Genomic DNA, 4,614 nt, shown 5'->3' with positions numbered 1-4,614 from the left:
GCCAAAACGGCAAATTTCATGTTGTGTGTATTTTACCACAATAAAAAATAAATAAAATAAATAGACGGACCTTAACATGTAGAGCAACTGGAACGCTTGTAACTGCTAATGGAAATGTAAAATAATACAACCACTTTGGAAAACTGGCATTTTTTTTAAGTTAAATATGCGTTTACCATATGAGTTAGCCATTCCACTCATAGGTATTTGCCAAGAGGAATGAAAATATTTGTCCATAAAAAGGCTTGTGTAGAAATGTTCATAGCAGCTTTATCTGTACTCGCCCCAAACTGGAAACAACCCAGTGTCTATCCATAGGTGAATGGATGAGCTCATTGTGGTTTACCACCCGATGAAGTACTACTCAGCAATAAAAACAATCAGCTATTGATACAGTGCAACAATATGGATGAATCTCAAAATAATTATGCAGAGAGATGCTAGACAAAAAAGAGAACATACTGCAAGATTTCCGCTTCTTTAAAATCCTGTAAAATGCAAATTAATCAGTAGGGACAGAAAGCAGATCAGTAACTACCTGGGAATGTAGGGGGAGGGGCTGGAGGGAGGGATGACAAAGGAACGGGAGGAAACATGTTCGTTTATCTTAGTTGTGATGGTTTCGCTGGGTATATACATCCAACAAAATTTGTCAAACACTATTTTTTTTAAGTTTTATTTGTTGGGGCACCTGGGTGGCTCAGTCGGTTAAGTGTCTCCCTTCGGCTCAGGTCCCCAAAACTGTATACTTTATATATGTGCTGTTTATTGTATGTCAATTACTCCTCAACAAAGCTGTTTAAAACATAAGTTTAAGAGGGGAGTAGCCAGGAGTGGTCGGGAGAGAATTGGAGTACTAATGCACTGACTGTGTCGCTAGTATGTTCTGTGAACCTGATACACCATCTCTGATCCTTACAGCCAAGTGAAGAGTAAGGATTGTTACCTTATTTTCTGATCAGTAACCAACCCGTGGTTCCAGAGAAGCGAAGCCACTTGCCCAAGCACACACAGAGTTCCAAATCGCGCTCTTTCCGCTCTGCCTCACTATGTCCCAGCAACTGAGAAGTGGAGGAGTAGGCGGTCCTGGCTCATCAGTGGCTGACAATTAGTGGATCAGGGACTACAAGGCATGAAGGGCTACTCTTTAAGATGGGGAGGGAGGGGGTTTGGACTGTTCCACTCATAGCATCACTTATGACCGCACTCATACACGTCCCTTCCCTCTGATAACCTGGGACAGGATACCTGGGGACTCATGTCTCAGTTCTCTCCTCACCAGAGACTCCATCTCCCAAGCCCACACTTAGAGAAACAGAAGCACGTACCGTGCGATTTCATTTAATGCTAAGGCAGTTCTTGGAACACAACAGAGAAGAAAAAGCTCATTCAATGCATTGTAGTGAGAAAATTGGTTAGCCATTTGGGGAAAAAGAGAATTTTTTTCTTTTTATTTATTCTATTCATCTTTATCAACCCCAAGTTGATACAGAATTAAATATATGCTGTTAAATCAAACTGAGTATTTAGCAGATCTTTGAACTGATGGTAACCTAAGCTTTGAATTGACAAGAAGAAATTGCAAGCGAAAAGATTGATAGATTTAGTTCTATAAAATTTTGAAATGTTGTACATAGAAAAATGTAACCAAAAGGAAAATAACCAAATGGCAAAAATATCTGCCTCAAATAGGACAAAAGATGGACTTCCATGTTTTAGAAAGCACTCATGCAAATCGATCGGAAAAGCACAAAACTTCTGCAAAGGTAAATGGGCAGACGTACTTCACACAATTAGGAAATGGAACAGGTAAGTACGCATATGGCAAAACGTTCAACTCACAAGTGGTTTTTTAAGTGCAAATTAAAACAATCACATTAGTGAAAATTAAAAATAAGTAATTACCAGGCTGGCATGAGGATAGTAAAATTGCAAGGATCTTCGGAGAGAGGTTTTTGGCAATACGCATACACTACCGTAAAGCTTTCAGACTCGTAACATAGGGCTCCCTGTCCCACAGTTATTGTCAACCACTCTCATGGACTGAGCCCAGACACACCGGTTCTTCCGAATGTGGTCCCCAGCCCGGATCGTGCACCGGAGCTCAGACCTGCTAAGACATCGCCAAGCTGATGTTCCCCTCCTCAGCTGTGCACCTCGCTCAAAGCAAGAATGCCTCCTCCTTTTTCCCCGTGAATGCACCACTGAGTCACCAAGCCAGAAACCTGGGAATCATCCTAATTACCTCTTTGTCCCTCACTCCTGCACATTCATCTTTTCCATCAGATCCTGCCAATACTCCATCTGCAATGTCTTTTGAATCTGCCTGTTCCTCCTCCCACAGTCACAGATGTGGGTCTCACCTGCTGTTTCTTGCTTGTATTGCTGAAATAGCCCTGACCCATCTCCTCCAAGCCACTGACACTTCCTTCAAGCCTTTCTACAGGGAGCCGTCGGAGTTATCTTTATAACACACAAAGTGGATTCTGTGTCGTCTTTCAAATCTTTCAACGCTCCCCACCCCCATTGTATACCTACAGGCTAAAGTCCAAGATTCTGAAGCTTTAGCAACCTTCTGTGCTCCAGACTGCCTCTCCACCATCTTTTCTCTGGTGAGCTTCTCCTGGTTTTCGGTCCCCTCCTCCCAGCTTGCCTCTCCCATTGTAATGTGAAGATCTTCATCATTCCCACGTCCCTGGTTGGTAATACTGAGGTTGACGCAGAGTAGGCGCTCAGTAAATGTTGGGTGATGAAATGGATTTCTCCCGAAGAAATCATTCAAAAATTAAAATTAAAATTAAAATTAAGAGGGGCGCCTGGGTGGCACAGCGGTTAAGCGTCTGCCTTCGGCTCAGGGCGTGATCCCGGTGTTCTGGGATCGAGCCCCGCATCGGGCTCCTCTGCTGGGAGCCTGCTTCTTCCTCTCCCACTCCCCCTGCTTGTGTTCCCTCTCTCGCTGGCTGTCTCTCTCCCTGTCAAATAAATAAATAAAATCTTTTAAAAAATTAAATTAAATTAAAATTAAAATTAAGAAAAATAAAGAAATCATTCGACAGAAGGAAAAAGCTTATGAAGGAAAACTGTTCACCATAGCAGGCTTCCTTATACAGAAAAAGTGCAAAAAACTTAATGTTCAACAACAGAGAATATTTATTAATTATGGGACATCCATTTAACGGAATATGATGCAGCTGTTAAAATACTAATTATGAAGATTATGTAGCAACTCAGAAAGTGTTTGTTATATAATAAAAGCAGAATACAAAATGGTCTGTGTGCTAGGACTAAAATTATGTAGAAGTATGCATGCACACAAACCGATCAGAATGGGAACAGGAAAAGGAACAAATGAATACAGATGATGTGTTTAGGGTGCTTGGGGAGGTACTGTTTGTGGTTTTCTTAAGCTCTTTGCAGATTTCCCTCATTGTTGTTAGAATGTCTTTGTGCATAAATACAAAGTGACAGAGAAAAAAAACCCATGTATACCGACAAAGGTACTTTGATTCCCTCAAATCCTTTGACAAGCTGTGGTAGGAAAGCAAATAAACCACTGACCTGGGAGGCAAGAGACCAGCTCCCCACCCCCCACCCCCACCCCTAACTGGCTGTGTGACCTTGATTGAGTAAGCTCTGCAGCTCTAGCCCCCATTTCTCCTGCCCTCCCTGGCTGGAAGCCCCATGGATATTCCTCACTCCCAAATCAACTTCCATCACTTCTGTTCGCTGTACCACTATCTCCCGAGTGACCTCAGACCAAAAACCTCACAACCCACCGCCCATTCATTGTCTCATCACCTTCACTCTCTCTAATCCTCACCTCCAATCAGTTGCCCCTCCTTTCCGATAATCATTTATAGCATGCTTTACTATGGGCCTTGTATGGACCTAGTTTTAGACAAAGAGGAATCCCTGCCCTCCTCGTTAGCACTGTCTGGTTGAGAGGAGCCAACCATTTTTTTTCCTCTCTCGCACCTCTGCAGACTGCTGAGGGGTAAAGTGGGGGGTCGAGACAGAGAAAGTGGGACCTCCTGAGTGATGAGCTTGACCCCACGGTGCGAGGAGCTTTGGCACAGGCTGGATACTCTCAGGGATAGTGTAGTAAGACTTGGTAGAATGAGTGGCATGTTGACTCAATGTATTCATTCATTCAACAAGTACTTACCAAGTGCTGGACACGGCGCCGAGCTCTCTGCTACGTGGCAAAGGGCCTGCCCAGATGAATTAGGGCAGTCTCTGTTACGGAGATGACGGAGCTGCTCACAGTCTAGTGGAGGACAGACAAGGACACTACTCTTTATACCCCGATGTGCTGAATTCTGTCATGGCGTTGGAACGAAGGGCTCTGAGGCAGAGGAATGTGGGATTGACCCTGCCTGAGGGGGCTGCGGGCTCACAGAGCCGGAAGGACTTGAGTTGTTACGCATCTCCAAGGCTGAGGAGTGGGCTTAGACGCCCAAAAAGGGGAGTGGCCTGTCCATAGCCAGTCCAAGCTGAGGAATCCTCAGGTCCACAGGCAGGGCGCTTGAAAGAGGCAGCTTTCTGAGAGCAGTAAATAGTTTGGAGTGGCTTAAGCTTTGAGATTTAGGATGGGGGAAGGGAGCAATGAGTGTC

The sequence above is a fragment of the Ursus arctos genome, chromosome X (assembly GCF_023065955.2).
Source record: "Ursus arctos isolate Adak ecotype North America chromosome X, UrsArc2.0, whole genome shotgun sequence".
Lineage (NCBI taxonomy): Eukaryota > Metazoa > Chordata > Mammalia > Carnivora > Ursidae > Ursus > Ursus arctos.
Note: the sequence above shows the minus strand (reverse complement) of the source record.